We start from the raw sequence: 18,306 nt of genomic DNA, 5'->3' as shown, positions 1-18,306 counted from the left end.
ATTTCCCACTTTTATAGACTTCTAAAAAGTCCGCTGGCATGTAAATAAGCAACTATCTTTTCTTCATTTCCATTTTATAAATCAGCAGCAATATCATTTCTTAGCTGGAACCTCTTTCTGAGGTCCTCATATATTGTACACTCTTCCATTAGATGCTTAATTGTAAGTGTTTTATTACAAACACCGCACATTGGTCTCTCTTCGCCGGTTAACAAATATGAATTTGTTAATTGCGTGTGGCCGATTCTAAGTCCGGTCACAGCTACTTGTTCATGGCGAGTCAACTTCACGTCGCTTTTCCATTTATATGGAGAAGTTTTCACCAAGTTTAATTTTGTATTTTAAACTCCTCCAATCAGTATTCCACTTGATTCTTACTATGTGAGTTAGACAGTTTTTAACATCTGCCACTCTTATGGGAATTGCATCCAGAACATCGCAGACTGTTGCCTTTCTGGCAGCTTTGTCTGCGCTTTCATTACCTGCAATATCAGCATTCCCCCTGGAGTCCATACAAATACACATTGCTGTCCTCGTTGATTTAGTACGTATAAAATGAACAGGATGTTTGCAATTAGGACATCCTTAATGTTCTTGTTCCGAATTGCAACAAGTGCACTTAGGTAATCAGAACATATTAGCACTCTCTCTTTGCAATAGTGTTCTGTGTACCGAAGAGCTTGCTGTATGGCAGTAAGTTCTGCCGTGTAGATACTAGCCATATCTGGCAGTTTCCAAAAATGGGCTTCTCCATTTACATATATGGAGTATCCAACACCATGGATACTCCATTGGTTTTAGAACCGTCAGTATAAATTCTAATATGTTCTTCATAATTACTGACAGTTGCCAAAAATTCCTGTTGGATGATAACTGCTGGCTTCTTTTTTATTTCTCCCTGAGAGAGATCCAACCTTGTATTTACCGCTGGCAAGAGCCTTGGCGGTATTTATTGGAAATTGCTATATAGCAATATCCTGGAATAGCAATATCGTATTTTCTTCTTAATTCGTGGTACCTAATTCCGGCTGGTCTGGAATAGATAGCACGATGTTCATATAATGCAGCCATAGAATGATTTTTAAAAAGTTTGTTATTTATATGGGCAGGAAAAGCCCATACATTTGCTGCATATCTTAACAAAAGGATCTCTCTTCTATAATGTAGTGGCATTATTCCGGCTTCGGACATTAGACTAATCGCCGCACTTGTGCGGAAAGCGCCTGTCGCATATCTTATTTCGCTATTATGAATTACGTCTACCTTTCTTAAATGTGACTTCCTAGCGATGAATATACAATACATCTGTAGTCTAGTTTTGATTGAACCAATGCCTTATATAGTCTCAATAATATTTCCTTATCTGAGCCCTAATTGATGTTCGATAAACAGTTTATAATGTTTAGGGCTTTTTTTTGTATCTTATTCAAGTCCTGTATATGTAATCCCCACGTAAGGGATTTATCCAATACTAGTCCTAAAAATCTCACATTGTCTTTATATTGTATTGGATTATTGCCAATTCTCAACGTAGGACTTTGGTGAGGAATTCTCTTCCTACAGAAGTGTACACAGCATGTTTTTTCTGGTGAAAATTGGAATCCATTATTCCTCGCAACTTTGTTTAAAGTGTCAATTGCCCTTTGTAATTTGTATTACACCATAGCATTCTTGTTGCTGGCATACACAATTCCCAAATCATCAACATAACGCTTTTGCTAATTTCTACCGGAATGGTTAATATCAATTTATTAATGGCGGGGGTGAACAAGGTACCGCTCAGCAGCGAACCTTGTGGTATGCCATTTTCCAACATTCTTTCAGATGAATATTCATTGTTGACACGTACTTGGAAAGTACGGTCGTTCATATAGTTGCTGAGTAAAACTGGCAGATTGCCACGAATGCCCCATTCATGTATCTGGGGCATTAAACCATGTCCCCAGGTCATATCGAAAGCCTTCTGAAGATCAAAGAAGACTCCGACACACAGTTTCCTTGTAATAAAGCTGTTGTATATAATATTCTCTAAGTTGATCATTTGATCTGTGGTAGAATAGTATTGTCGAAAACCAGCTTGATATATTGATATCAGGTTTTCTTTTTCCAAAACCCGAACGAGTCTATTATTAATCATTTTTTCGAGTATTTTTCCCATAGCGCATGTCAAAGAAATAGGACGGTTGCTATTAGGGTCTGTTAAATTTTTATTTTTCTTCAGTACTGGAACAACATGTGCTTTTTGTCCACTGGTGCGGGTACATTCCATCCCGCCATATTTGATTATACAGTTCTAATAATCTGTGTTTTGCAGTGGTATTCAGCTGCCTTATCATATTATAATGGATTTCATCTGGACCAGCAGCTGTGTTGCTTGCTTTCTCCAACGCTTTCACGAATTCTTCCATTTTATGTGGTACATTATATGAGTAATTATTCTCAGTTCTGAAATTTAGTAGACCTTCAAGTTCTCCGTTTTTCGTCCGAAAATCTTCTTCGTAGTTAGCCGTTTTGCTGGCCTTCTCAAAGTGATTGGGTAATAACTCTGCAATTTCGTTTGGAGTGTCCTTAATTTCATCTTCATCTTGAAGGCTAGTTATGGGAGCAAAGTTTTTACGCCCGCAAATCGCCTTCACTTTCCTCCAAATGTCTGATGCAGTGGTAGTTCTGTCAATGGATGACACATATTGCTGTCAGGATCGTTTCTTCGAATCTATCATGAGACGTTTTGCATACACCCTGTATTTTTCAAAGGCAGTAAGATCTGTGGTAGGACGTTTCGTAAAGGCGTTATACGCTCTTTTCTTTCTTTTAATAGCTTCACTAATTTCAACATTCCACCATGGAACTGGTTTCTTCGTAAGTTTCCCAGATATTTTGGGAATATATCTCGATGCCAAGTCAAGTATCGCATTTGTTATACTGTTGACATCGTCCCCAATAACTCCACTTGTTTCGGGGAGTATCGTCTAAGCCGTGAAGCTCGTCCAATATGCCTTGTCAAACAACCATCTTTTAGAGATGGGGTATATTTTTCTTGTCACGTCAGTTATAATTTGCACCGGGAAATGATCGCTTCCGTGCAAATCGTCTAAAAGATGGAAGGTGTACCTCAGTGCTATCGTTCCGCTTATGAGAGCAAGATCTATACAGGACGTCGATCCATCTCTGGCATTGAAAAAGGTTCCCTACCCGTCGTTTAAAAGAATAAGTTCAGAATTCATCAGGAACCTTTCCAATTCTCTTCCGCGGGGATCTACTTGATCCGATCCCCAAAGAGAATTATGACCATTAAAGTCACCCACCAGTAAAACAGGTGGGGAAGCTCAGAAATTAATCGTCGTATGTCATCCTCCTTTCTATCAAAATTCGGCAAGTATATGCTGTAGACAGTAATCTGAAGCGGATGCTTCATTGTAATGGCGACCGCTTTAGCCTTGACCTTTACACGGCTCTCCTTCATGCACCTCATCACCACACATGCATATTTGCGGTCTCACACCTAGCAGCGGTGTGGCCAAAGCGTTGGCACTTAAAGCATCGCATTGGCTGCGGGACAAATGCCCGTATGTCCAATCGATGAATCCCCGCTCTTATCTTCTGTGGCAAAGTTGGCCGGTTAAAAGTGAGAACATGAGAGGCTGAAGGTAGGACTTCGCCATTCCTTCTCATGTTCAACCTCCGACACTCTAGTACTCCCTGCGGTGCTAACTCCTCGACAATTTCCTGCTCTGTGCAGTTAAGAAGATCCCGACAGACCACAACACCCCTTGAAGTGTTCAGCGTGCCGTGGGGATCGACGCGTACAACAAAATCAACTATCTTTTGGAGCCCTTGGATCTTCTGAGACTGAGCATCATTCACAGTCTCCACATGAAGTCCAGTAAAGGTTTTTCTTTTTTCCTTAACAGGGCCTCCAGCGCATTTAGTTATTTCCCGAGCAATGACAAAGGGACTCACCCTCGAGAAATTACCATGAGAAATCACCATTTAAAAATTCATCGATAGAGTGAACAAACTGTTTCATATTGTTTCTGTATAAGAATAGTTGTATTTAAATTTTTTTTTTGTATAGGGTGGTGGAAATGCATTTACGCATGGAGTGTCGGGCTCCCGCTGATGGTATTATCCAATCACTATCAGCAGACTACCGACTAAAACCACCCCCCTTTCTACCAGGACTCGACCCGGAATCATTTAACACATTACTTCCGGTCGAGTCCTCCTATACTAGCCTGATTAGGTGCAACCTAATTTTCAGGATTATCCAGGTTAACCTTTTTGGCCCTGAGAATATTGGCAACGAATCGGGCTACACTATCCCCGCTGCTCAGGTCATGGAAAATCATCGCAACCACGTTGTGGGGACTCAGTGCTCTGAGATCCGCCTGCCACCCACCGAGCACATTTGAAAAAGGTGTACTCAGCGTCGTCCCGTACTCCGAGGCAATACAGGCGGTCGGGGGACGGCGCTTTCCCTATGACATGGAGGTAAGCGCGGAAGTACCCGTAACCCGTTAGAAATTGGGTCATGTAGTATTCCACCTCTCCATGCCGTCGCTCCATCCACGGTCTGACCAGAGGGATAAGCTTTGCGGTCCATCGTCCTCTGGTCTCGTGGTCCCAGGTCTCTTGCCATGCGAGGAACGTGCGAGTGCGTTTCTCGTTGGCAATGGTCACCTGGTCTTCGCCTATCCGTCGCCTCCTGTAGATCACCTGGCGCTCCCTTGCTAAAGTAGTAATGGGTATGACACCGGCGACCACAAGTACTGCAGGATCGGAGACTGTCCGATACGCGGAAGCGACTCGCAAGACTGCGGTGCGTTGCACCTGCGCGAGCCGCTTCCGGTTTCCCGCAACTCTTAATGCCTAGGCCCACACTTCCGACCCGTATAACAGGATGGAATGCACCGTGGACATCAGCAATCGCCGTCTGCTGGCCTTCGGTCCGCCGACATTCGCCATAATCCGGCTGAGATCAGTTACGGCTCTCGCAGCTTTGTCGGCGGAGCTGAGTTTCCGGTCAATCATCATACCGAAGTACTTTGCGGCCGGCTTGGTCTCGACAACCTCTACCCCGACCCGCAGGAAGAGAAAGGTGTCGATACGCTTCTTCGTGAGAACTACGATCTCCGTTTTGCTGAGGGCTAGAGACAATCCATAATCGTCCAGTCAAGCCTCAGTTGGGCGCGCTCCACGTCGCGGTCTGCGACAAGTAGCGCAACGTCGTCAGCGTAGCCAACCAAGGCAGATTCTTCAGGCATCTCCAGCCTCAGCAAGCAATCGTAGACGGCGTTCCAAAGGTCGGGGCCGAGAATCGACCCCTGCGCCACCCCTGACGTGATAGTAGTCCTACGCCAGCCTGCTGCGGTCTCGTAAATGAGACCGCGGTGCCTCAGGTATGCGTCTACCATTCTGAGAAGGTATTGAGGCACATAGAACGAATGCTTCAGGGCCCGAATCATATCGCTCCACCGTGCGGAGTTGAACGCGTTTTTTATGTCCAACGTAACGAGAAGGACCACACGTCGCGAAAAATGTTTGTGGTCCTCTGCTCGCCGCACTGCCTCAACAACCTCCTGAATTGCGTCTAGGGTCGACCGACCCTGCCGAAAACCGTATTGGTTAGGTGACAGGCCACCTGCCTGATTCATCCCTGTAACCAGTCTTTTCTTTAACAGCTTCTCCAATACCTTCCCAGCTGTATCAAGCATACACAATGGGCGGTAGGAGGACGACTCTGGGTTTTCTTTTCCCTTGGCAATTAGCACAAGACGCCCGGTCTTCCACCTGGCGCTAAAAGACCCAGCCTTCAGACATGCATTATACATGTCTAGTAGAAGACGGGTCCTGCAGCGCCCCACTAGTTTGAGTACCTCGGCCGGTATACCGTCGGGACCAGGGGCTTTTTTGCCTTCCAGCGACCGTAGGTCTCCTTCCAGTTCCTCCATCGAGAAGAGCGGGAAGTCGCCCATGTCGCTGAAGTCCCGCTCGGCACGGACCGAGTGGGTCGGGAACAACATCTTAACGATGTGTTCCGCTTTAGCCTCGTCTAGTGGAGCTGGTGACCGCGAGACCCCCAGTCACCGAGTTACTATCTTGTAACCTAGCCCCCAAGGGTCTGTATCCACGGTCTCCGTCAGTTCTCTCTAGCAGCGTGCCTTGCTCACGTTGATGGCTCGACGGAGCCGCTTCATTGGCGTCTTATACTCGGCTGACCTGACCCCGCGATCTCCGGTGTCCACCAGTACACAGGTCGCTTCTGGTGCCTCGGTCCCCCGTGGGGCATGGAAGCGTCGCATGCAGAAGCGATCAGCCGCATGGTCGTAGCAACTACAGCTTCAGCGCCAGCGTCCCCCCCGTTGGTGAAGTTTTCAGGGGCTACCACCCCTAAGGAGATCTTTCTGTTGAATTTATTCTCGTCGATTTTGTTGACGTTATATCTTTTCACCAGCCGCGGGGGCCCCAGGCGCTCTCGTGTACCATCTAGGACTCTAAATGAGATATATTGGCGGTCACTACCGGTATAATCCTCAAGAACTCTCCAGTCCTGAACGAGCGTGACCAGCTCTTCGGAGGCAAGGGAAATATCAGGAATGGTTTCCAAATATTCTGGGCGGCGGAACGTCGTCGTGTTCCTTGTATTGAGAATCACGAGTCCAATACGTGCCGCCATGTCCAGAATATATTTCCCTCTGGAGTTTGTATGCCCCATACCCCATAGTGATTGGATAATACCATCAGCAGGAGCCCCACACTCCATGCGTAAATGCATTTCCACCACCCTATAAAAAAAAAAATTTAAATACAACTATTCTTATACAGAAACAATATGAAACAGTTTGTTCACTCTATCGATAAATTTTTAAATAATGTTAAAACATTTTTTTTTTAATCTTCTGTATCCTGTGAAACATGTATATAAATACATGCACACATTTTTCATTAACACCTTCTGTACTGTAATTTAATTTGTAGTTTGTTTTATATTAAGTATCTTCATTTAGTGTTTTCACATTTATTATCTTATTTACTTTAACATTATTTAATGTGTTTTTATTTTAAGTAATTTATATATACTTTAATGAGATATTTTTATTTTATAATCAATTGTGTAAATATCTGATGTTGCTCTGATGAAGGTTTCCCTTGAATCATCCAGGCAAATATTTATTTTTATCCATAGCATATCTGCCCATTACTGCATTCCTGATGTGAGCTATATAATGTATTATTATGTGCTGATCAAAATAAAAAATTAATTATGGTCTGTCGTAAGCTCTTTCCTATTGCTCCCTTTCAAATCATCCAACATTCCTCCCCTCCTTCTTCTTCACTCACATCCATAATCATCTTTCTTTCAATTATTACTTTTTGAATGCAGTCATGTCTTAGTCTTTGTTCTATCCAATTATTGTTTCTTTGTATTGTCTTAGTCATACTCCTACTCTCATTTATATTTGTCAGGACCTGATCATTAATTACTCTCTTCCTCCAGCTGATACCTAGCATTTCAAAACTCCAGATATCGAGTTTCTCTTTTCTTTATTGTCCATATTTCTGCACCATACACTATCACACTGCAAACAAAAACATCTTGCAATTGTTTTTCTCAGATCAATAGGTATATTTTTTATTGTAACCATATTTCTAACCTTACTGAAATCCATTTTACCATCTGCAATTCTGTTTCTAATTTTCTCAGTATAACTTCATCAAACTTTATTGTTCTTCCAAGGTTAGAACTACCAACCTGTTCCAATTGTTTCTCCTGAATAATAATATTTGTTGCACTGTATTTCCTTAACATTCTCATTATCTTGATTTTATCAGCATTTATTTTCATTTTGTATTTTTCTTTAGCCTTACTTATTCTATCCATCATTTGTTGTAACTTCTCTTCAGTTGTACCCATTACTGCTTGATCATCTTCATACTTATCTTGATTTTTTCTTTTCCTACTGTCATATAATCATCATCTAAAACGCTATTAGAAATTAATAAATACATTTATAATTTGAGGTATACATAGGTTTAATTGTTTTAAACCCTGCAGTGAATATTTTTGTTTCTGCTGAATTCCTAGGCATGTAATCCAGGCAATAATTAATCTGATATAATCTCTAAGGAACTCTACCAACCTTTGCAAAATTCATGATCGTTCTGCTGTACTTGCTTTGTGAAACAGTTGAAAATTGTCTGCAGAGTAGCAAAACAGTTGGTTGTTGTCAGCAAGAAGTTACAAAATGTAAAATATACTTGAAAATTTCTGGTTAGTGACTTAATAGTCACCATAAAAAAAAAATAAGTTACTCTTTATCGATAGTACATGAGACATATCAGATCAACTCATGTGCTCCATGTTTTTTCAGCTCTTCATAACTGCCACATAATAGTAAATACATTCTTCTTGATTATATAAGTTTTACTCATTGTGATATAAGTCTAACATATGAAATTGAAAGCACGAGGGCTGTTCAAAAAGTAATGATAATAATGGCTCTGAGGGAAAATGTGTTGCAAAGGGTGGTAATACTGCTTACCATCGTGTAGCCCATTCTTTTAGCCATCTATAACAGTCAGTTTCAAGTCAATCGGTGCAGCGAGTGGACATATGTGAACATTTGTGTAACGTGTTTTAGATATTCGCCTACCATGTTTAGTGTGAATAAAAGGTTAAACCAACATTGTAAGATGACATTTTTAGTGAAACTCGGGAAGAACTGAAAAGACGCTTATGAATTATTAACTACGGTGTATGGGAAGATGTTATGAACCAGGTGACCTTCTACAAGTGTTATAAAGCATTCAAGGAGAGTAGAGAGAACATTGTTGATGAGCTGCGCAAGGGGTGCCCTTCAACGTTTCACATCAAGGTTGTAAAGAATATAGCTGCTGCTGTCATCCGTGAAGAATGACAAATTATTACCATTAGGGAGCTCACTGCATGTCTAGAAATTTCAGTTGGCAGCACATTTTTGATTTGGTCATGCTACGCATGTTTTGCAGATTGGTGCCGCACCTGCTCACACCAGAGCAAATTCAATATCGTGTCTCCATATGTCAAGACCTGTTATCACGGTTTGGTGGGGAAGCAAACAAAGAAATGAATCGAATCATAACCATTGATGAATCTTGGATGTATCACTACGATCCGGAACTGAAACAACAAAATTCTCAATGGAAAAGTGTGCAGTTGTCACCTCAGAAAAAAGTAAAGATGAGTCACACCACTGGTAAGGTTATGATGATAATGTTCTTCGATTACTAGGATTTTTTGTACCAGCATGCTGTCCCTCAAGGCCAGACATTCACAGCAGATTATTACATATCTGTTTGGATCATGATGTTGTGTCATTTTAAGAAAAAAAATAGTCGGACAAGAACATTATGGAAATTTTACTGCAGCATGACAATGTGCGGCCCCACGTTGCTCACACTGTAGTTGATTTCTTGAACGCTCCCAGGTTTGCAACTGTACCCCACACACTGTACAGTCAAGATTTGGTCTGGTCATGAGACCCTAGGGTGGTCTGTAGCGTGAAGATAGCCAGCACACCTGTGCACGCACATCTTTTAGGAGTAGAGATGTAGTTTTGCATTTACTGTTTACTCTCATTATGTATCGTGTATTGTTTTGTTGTCCTAGGAATGTTTTGTAGGTTTTATGTTTTTCTCACACCGTATTATGCTTGTAGTTTATATTAATTATTGCGCCACCGAGCGAAACTCGGGTTTGTTCACGAGACCCCATGGTGGACTGTAGCGTGACGGCAGCTGGTACAGCTGCTGCGTGTATATTTATTAGGTATAAGGATTTATTTATTGTTTTCATTGTTTATTCTCACTGTGTACTATGTAGTGTTCTATTGTGTTTAATATTACTGTACTCTTGTGTAATACCTGAGTATATGAGACCTTACAGTGGATGGTAGTGCGACGGCAGCTAGCACAGCTGTACGTGCATTTCTACTAGGAAGAGGGATGTATTTATTGTGTTACTGTCTCTTGTCGTATATAATGTTTTGTACTATTACTTATATTAATATTATTTTGTGTATGTTATTTTGCAATACGGTGTAATACTTGGCTACTTGTGAGACCCTATAGAGGACTGAAATGTGACGGCAGCGTGGCGGGACTCTACCCACGCTGACAAGACACGAGGGTTTAATGTAATATAAAAAAAAAGGGGGGGGGCGAATCGTGGTCACCGTGCAGGGCCAGGGAGGCAGCCTGGATGCTGAGGACGCTTGGGCTCCCTCATACGCAAGAATAAGGTTAGTCGGGGTGCTCTGATGACGCATTTGGAACCCTCAGGTGTGAGAGGGGGGTTGCGGCAATTTGTCGGCTGCGCGAAAGGCGTAGCCGGCAACCTAGTGTAGGGCCGGGAAGGGTAGCCTCTCAGTGGAGGGATGTAGTGGTCGTCCAGATGGGAGGGCTACTGCATCTTGATGAAGCAGAAAGGACCCCGATGGGAAGCCATGGAAAGGCAAGACAGGGGGGGCAGTCGACTGCCACGACACTCATACATTCCTGCGCATAGCCTAACGGCGGTGGCCGGGGATGTTGGGGGTGTTTAACAAGGTTGAAAAAAAAAAGATTTGGAAGTCTGAATAAATATTTTTTTCTGCAGAGCATTTTTATCATATCATTACTTTTTTACAACCTCTTTATTTCAGGTGAAAGTGTAGTGAAAATTAATCTTTTTCTTTTTTTTATCCATTTATCATAGGAATACATTTGCTATTTCTTGTAGTACTGGTTAGAGCACTTTGCATTCACATCTTGATGAATTAATTTTATTTATTTATACAATTTTATTTATTTTATAAATTTTTATTTATTTTTTATTATTACTTATTAAATATTTTCTTTGTTTTGTGAAATGGAATTTTATATCTTGCTTGATTTGAGTTTCTTTGTTATGTACACAGTCATCCCCCTTCAAACAATCTGCAATTATAATTTCTTTCATTTATGAATTTAAATTGTCCACCTATCAGTATAACCTTTTTGTGGATTGTTTAGAGTAATTCTCCTCTTGTTTAACAGTAATATGACATTCTTTTTTTTTGCGATAACAACTCTCTTGGTTCACCCAACCAGACATGGTTCTTCACTCTCAGATAAATTCAATTCAATTCTATGTAGGTCTGAAATTACAGTAGCAATCCTTGCTGGAGACTTACATTATTTTAAAATTAAATTTTATTATGCCAAGGGAAACCTGAACTCATTGAGTTCTTATTCAGTCCATTAATTTTATTATCATGAGCAAGTATTAGCTGTTATGTTTTAAATGTCTTGTGTACATCATCTCAAAATTGATTCAGTCAGTTTTGTACATTTAATCTGTTTCCATTGAAAGATCTGAATACAACAGACTATGATAAAATTTTTAATAATAACTCCACTACATTTAAAATTTTTTATGCACCCTTGATTGATTTTGTTGTAATCAGTATTAGAAGAGGTTGTTGATTATTACTTTTTAAAAAAATTAAAAAAAGTTCTTTTCATAAGTAAAATTATTTTATTTAGGATTTGATTGTTAAAAATATTGTTATTTATTTATTTATTTTTTGTTATCTTAATTAGTGCTAATTTTAATACGGTGTACTTTTAACTGACATGTTAATACGATTTAATGTCATTTACAAAATTACACAATCAAAGAAAAAACAAACTACAAAACACTAAATTAAATATATTTGAGTATTATCCATTTGGTTTTCATCAATATAAAAAAGTTGTTAATTTTCTGTAATTCTTTTGTCAGCCATTTTATGAAAGTATTCTTTGCAGCCATGTACTATTTTGTACCTTGCAGCCTTTTTCATCTTAAATCATTGTATACAGATGCTAATCCTGATGGAGTTTTATCTTTAAAAATATTAAACCATTTATTGTTTATTTCCGTTTAGTCATATAGCAAATATTTAAATTAAGTGTGTTGGTTTGTTTCTTCCAGAAACAATTTTCTCCCAGAAAATTTTGATTTGTCTTAAAAATTCTTATACAATGTAAGAATGATTGTGCTTGATTAGTTTCAATCTCTGTCCTAATAATATGTTTTTTTTGTCATATTATAGTTAACTTGTGCCAGCCAAGTATTATAATGCTGTTTGTTTGTGACACCTTCAGATAAGTTTGTATTGTCTGTAGTGAAGGAGCATATCAGTTCACAAATTAATACTGCTGGCTGTGTCATAGCATTCAGTGTAATAAATAAACTTTTCCTTTATAATCAGGCATGAGCTTCCACTAAAGTTATGGGTCATTCTTTCTTCAAGTTTGAATACCTGTCCTCAGAGACTGATGTTTCTGTAAATATTATCTCATGCCTCTTGAAGCTGTGAGCAAGACTCAAGTTTAGTGATCTCCTAATTGCTGATACTAAAAAATATTTAGAAAAGTGGTAATTTAGAGCAAAGATCCCCAATATGTGATTGCTGTTACAAACCATTATTCATTGTAATCTCAAGAAACTTTGTTCAATTAACTTGTGAAATTCTGTTTAGAGATATTTTGATGTTGCTCAAAGGAAGTGCATTTCAATACTTTTCACAGAATCTAAATTAACAAATTATTTTTAAACCACTTATTTTAGGCCTTCTTAAACTCTAGAGAAAATATTCATTTTTTTTCTAGATTAACTGAAGCATTTGTCTGAAAAAACAAACCTTGATGGTTATAATATTTTGACGAATCGTTTAAATTAATTTTATTTCAAAGATGAGAAATTAAAAATGTGTTACTTCTGGTATTGGCAGTTTATCGTATTTATTGATTTAATTAAATTTTTTTGTAATTATTTGTTTCCTGTTCTGGAACAATATTTACATTAAGGTACTTTTACATTTATTGTAAGGTTATATCAGATAAATTAAATGTATCATTTTTTGCATGATACTTTTGTTTACAGTTAGAATGAACTGCCCGATATATAACTCCATTGAAATTGTGAAGGATTCTTTTAATTGTTGTATCATCTGTGGACTGTACTGAAAGAATAGAAGTAAAATACAAACCCGTTTCGTTTGTGGTATGTAAAGCTGTGCAAAGAAAAGTGAAGAACGCTCTCATATTTAGTGTGATATACTACCAGTCAAACTCTTTTTAATTGCTATGTTTATTTATTAAACTGTAATTAATTAATTGATAGTTAATTACATTGAAAAAGAAAAACTCATTTTTTACATAGTCGAATATTGTCTATTTTTGAGCAGGAAAATCGTTTTACAATTATTTAATTATTTATCTGGTTAAGAGTAATATCAAAAACTGTGTTATTATTCATCACTACTCAGTATCAGTGCGCAGAAACATGAAAAAAGTTGTTATGCTTAAAAAAAGGTTAGTGGCTATTGCTGCACATTTTTATTTATTTATTTATTTATTTTTAATTTTGTAATTATTAGGATTCAGTATTTGTACTTAACGTACTATTTATTATCATTATTGTAATTATTATTTGACTGAAAACTGAATCTGACTCTTAACTGATAAGTGTTATATGAGTGACACAACAAACTGTGATTTTGAATGTAGATCTGCTAGTTCTACCGAGTAGCGTTGAACTAATTACTATTTTTGTTAATAAATGCTTATTTATATTAGAACATTCAGATCCAAAAAAAGGAAGAAAAAATAAAAATAATGTTATGATTTTTGTGTTTATTTATTGTTTAATATCAAATAACATTTAGTTAAGAATGTTTTTTATTTGACATTATTTATTATACAGAGGTGTTATATATAGTTTTTGTTTTTTTAGAACACTGTGTGTATTAATTTATTCTTTAACTCTTACATGTTTTGTCTCTGTGATAATATTTTTAGTTTTCTTTTTATGAATGGTAATTTATTTATTTATTTAGTGTATTTGTTTAAAAAAAGTGTGTTTTAATTTTATGTACAATTGAATTTGCTAGAACATGAAGTTGTAAAGTAGAACATTTGTCGTTCTAGGAAATTAATTTATTTCAGTTTACTAAGTATTTCTATTTTTGTATTTAAATACAGATTCTGAATTTCATTTACATGTTTAATAATCGATTACATTTTTGTATTCACGTATCTGTCATCAAAAGAGCATTATTATAGTACAGTGTTATTTTTGCTATTATTTCGTATTATGTTTTTTATAGTCATCACTTCATTCTTTTATATATATATATATATATATTTTTACAAAATGTTTGTGAATTAGATATGCTTTTTTTGTTTATGATTTTTTTTTTTTTCACTAATACTGTCTATTTCATGTTTTACGTAAATGAAAAAATAACATGATTTTTAACTCTGAATTTGTTTAGTTTAATTTGTATATCAATGTCTACATTCAAAATCGTATCAAATATTCAGATCAGTTCATTAGAAAGTATGAAGAGTACTTGATCAAGACTATGTTTTACAGATCTCATTTTTGTAGGTTTTAGAAATGTTAGTTAAAATATTTTTTTTTTTTTAATGTTTGTGAAATCTGAAGTTCATTATGTAATAAGGATGTATTTTATATTATTTATTATTATTATTATTATTATTACTGTTCTATTACTATTATTGTAACAATGAAAATGGAAGTCTTTGATATGTGAGCAGTATTTTACACTAACCTTGAATTTTCAGTTTATTAATATAAAAAATAATTAATATCAATGGAAGTAAATAAATAAGGTGGTAATGAATCTATTTTGTATAGTAATCTTAGTCTTGTGAAATGATTTGATAGAATATTTGTCTGTGTTTTGTTTGATGAAATATATGTTATTTATTAACTGAATTTAATCTGAAAGAGATTCCAGAAGTTAGTATTATTTTTTTATTGTGATAATTTAAAATGTTTATGATTATTTTATTGTTATGACAAATTGTTATTTTGTAATGTAATTATAAAATTCTTTATTCACGATAGTTAAATGTATTTTATACAGACATGTTAAAAATAAATGAATTATTGTTGGTAACGAATAATATTTTGTTTTTATCGGATTAAATTATTATACAGTGCACTTTATGATTGAGTTTAAGAGTACAGTTTGTTTTTTATTATCAATCGTAAATTAAAATTTTTCGTTTGTTAAGAGTAGTTAAAATTATGTTTGTTTTTTATCGATTGATTTTCCTCTTCATCTCTATTGCTGTATTAATTATAACCTGTTTGACCAGTGACCAACATTTTATAGGAGACACACACACACACACACACACAGACAGAAAGAGAGAGAGAGAGAGAGAGAGAGAAGGTTATTTCTTGATGATTAAAGTAATTCGTTTTCTAAAACAAATTTGTTTCATTTATTGCCATCATACTGCACATATGTCATCTTTATGTTTTGTAATTTTGAATTTTTAGAAAGGTTTTAAAAATAAATAAAATACTGATTAAGTTGTGGAATTAAATCATATCCTAAGAGAATTAAAGAAATCCACTACATGCATTGATTGTCTACTAACCTGAAAATAAAATGTTTAGATTGATTTGATTCTTACATAAAGCCTGCTCTTGAATTATAGTGGACTCTAAATAGGTAATCTTATTTTAATACTATTTCATTTTTATATGCATTCCCTTAATAAGTGCTAGTTAGTTAATCTTGAAGATGAAATGTAAAAGATTGACAACACTAATGAAAATTGGTTACAACCATCAATTATTATTTACATATCCAAATGAAATTCTTTTGGATGGAGTTGTGGCATTTATTTGTATTACATAGTTGTATATCTGTCAGTTAAAATTCAGTTCAGATTTGATGTTTTAAAATTTCAGTAATTAAAATAAAGCTGTTAGTTCATGATGCATGTCAATGAAATTTAAATTTTGGAATGGATATTTAGTTATTTCTTATTAGAGAATATTAAGATTCTTGTTAACAGATTTATAATGCAAAGTGTTATGAGATTTTTTTTCTCCATTTTTTCAGCTTGCTTAGTTTCTTTTTTTATAATGTTCTTAATAAGGAATTCATTTTGGAAGTTACTGCTGTATACACTGAAATTTCAAGTTATTGTAAATTTGCTAAAATATATGTAGATATTCTTGTTCAAGATACTGTTAGAGTTTTATTTAAACAACCCATTCATTGCCAATAAAAAACAGAAAAACATTTATAAAGTTAGTTTTTTAGGGTATCATGGCTTTATGATTTTTGTTAAACAATTAATTATTAGTTATTTTAATAAATTTCAACAAAAAACCAATGTGACAATAACTTTTGGTTTAGCAGTCTGAAAATTTTACTATTATTTCTTGACAGTTTTTGTTGATAAACAGAAATAATTTGGGATTAAATTTTTTTCAGTTAATTTTTTCATTTATGTTTTTCACAAGTCTGAGAAACAAAGAAGATACTGTGACTTGAAAAACATAATTTTAACTGCATAAATTATAGAGTTTACTCTTTGGTTACAATGTTTAGTTAGAATGGTACATAATTAGTGTTATTTGTATGCTTAAATGAGCAAGAAAAATTCCCTATTTTGTTTTAGCTTTACATGAGGAATTGATTTAACCATTGCCATGATATAGGAAACTGAGGTTTGATATTATACATCCTTGATTGTACAACAATTGTTTTTTAATTTCAACACATCTTTGGCAGTGAATAAGTTAATATAAATATTTTATAAAAACTGAAGATACTTGTTCAGTAGATGAATAAAAAAGTTATAACACCTTCACCAAAAATTGTAACATGATCTATTTATTTGATTGAAAATTTCATTTTCAGTCACTTGATTGATGTGTCAAAAGTAGATTTTCTACACTGTGATCAAAATAAAGTTATTATTCTGTATATTGCATGGTTGAAAAAGTTCCTAAAATTAAGTAACTTAGAGTAATTTTTATTAAGATTTCTTTTGAAATAGAACAAGAATTATTTAGTAAGTTAGTGGGTAGAACAGAAGACCCAGAATATTTAATCAAATATTATTATTTTTTTAATTTTACTGAGAAACTTGAGTAAAGTTAAAGTATTTAGTTGAGGTACTTTGCAGCACACAGTATATATTCTCTGTTACATTATAGAAGATACTGTGATGTTTTTTAACACATTGTATTTGTGACATTGACTTAAACTTAAATTATGGATTGTGTTGTTTTTAGTTTATCATGTTTTATTTCACTTTTAGAAAAATGCTTGGTTTATAACTGTCTTACATCTATATTACAATAAAACATTTTTAATTTTTTTTTTGTTTGTGTAGTTTGGCTGGATATATTATTTATTTTTGTTTGGCAATTTTAATTGTGCACTCAAAATTATTATAGGTGTACCATCATAAATGTGTGATCAAACACATATTTTGTATGACAATTGTAATAATATTTTGGGTTTCATCATTTTTGTTATTTGTGTTAAACATGATTATTTAATTAAAATTTGTTGAAAAAGAATAACATCCTCTCTAAAGTAGGATTAGTATTTCCTAGTGGTAATACTATATTTGCTAATGGTAGTAGTATTTGAATTTGGTCACTGGTGAAGACAAAAGAATTTTTTTTATACCATCAACTTGTATAATGACTAGTACACGTAAATGAAGTTATACTGACGATTTTATGTATAAGACTTGATGGATAAGAATTTTGATAATGCAGAATGTAAAATATTTTACCAAAGTTTATACAGAAACTTTTTTGCTGCAAATAAACGACTGTAAATTTTGAATAGTCTGTTGATCTTTATTTTTAATCATTTTACTGAGGTTTTCTTTACAGATTTATATTACTCAAAGTTCGATTTTATATTGTACAATAACTTCAACAAGAGAGTTAGCAAAATTTGCTGTATGAAGTTCAAGCATGTGTTTTAAAACAAAATAAGTTGTCATTTTTCATTACTGTTTGTTATCTGAGATAAAGACACTATATTTTATGTATTATCTTTTAAAATAAATTTTCAAATGAAGTTGTTATGTACAAAGCTTTAGAAAAATTCAAGTTTTGAAAAATAAAAAAATTTACTGTAAATTAAGGATAGAGAAATATAATTGATTAGTTAATTTTTTTGATAACTGTTGTGATTATTCATTCAAGTAACATTTAAAAGAGTAAAATGAAAGTAAATTTAAAATCTGATTTTTAATATTTTAACTTTTTTTTAACAACAATTCTTCTTATGATAAATATATTTATCTTAATAATGTGATCTCTTCATGTAATTAAGATTTGAGTGTTAACTGCTATGTATGTTTACATTTGAATTCATAGAATTTTTTTTTCAGATTTAACAGTTTTATTTATTTTTTTACTAACAATAAAATATGAATAACATAAGAAACTTGACATAAGTA

The 18,306-nt window shown here is 35.0% G+C and overlaps 1 protein-coding gene across 3 annotated transcripts in view; it reads left to right on the top strand.

The window, feature by feature from the left end:
* The window catches only part of LOC142333892 (macoilin), a 94,754-nt gene that overhangs the window by 65,257 nt on the left and 11,191 nt on the right, over window positions 1-18,306 (top strand). The window contains exon 14 of one of the 3 annotated variants that reach the window (XR_012758757.1): window positions 12,929-15,536. The exons of 1 other annotated variant lie outside the window; for it this stretch is intronic. The gene's annotated coding sequence lies outside the window, so the exon portion shown is untranslated. Of the gene's footprint in view, window positions 1-12,928; window positions 18,059-18,306 lie in introns of those variants that run through there. One more of the 3 variants, XM_075381526.1, reaches the window with a different exon arrangement.

Source organism: Lycorma delicatula, chromosome 1, assembly GCF_047948215.1.
Source record: "Lycorma delicatula isolate Av1 chromosome 1, ASM4794821v1, whole genome shotgun sequence".
NCBI lineage: Eukaryota > Metazoa > Arthropoda > Insecta > Hemiptera > Fulgoridae > Lycorma > Lycorma delicatula.
Note: the sequence above shows the minus strand (reverse complement) of the source record. Positions and strands in the feature narration are given on the sequence as shown.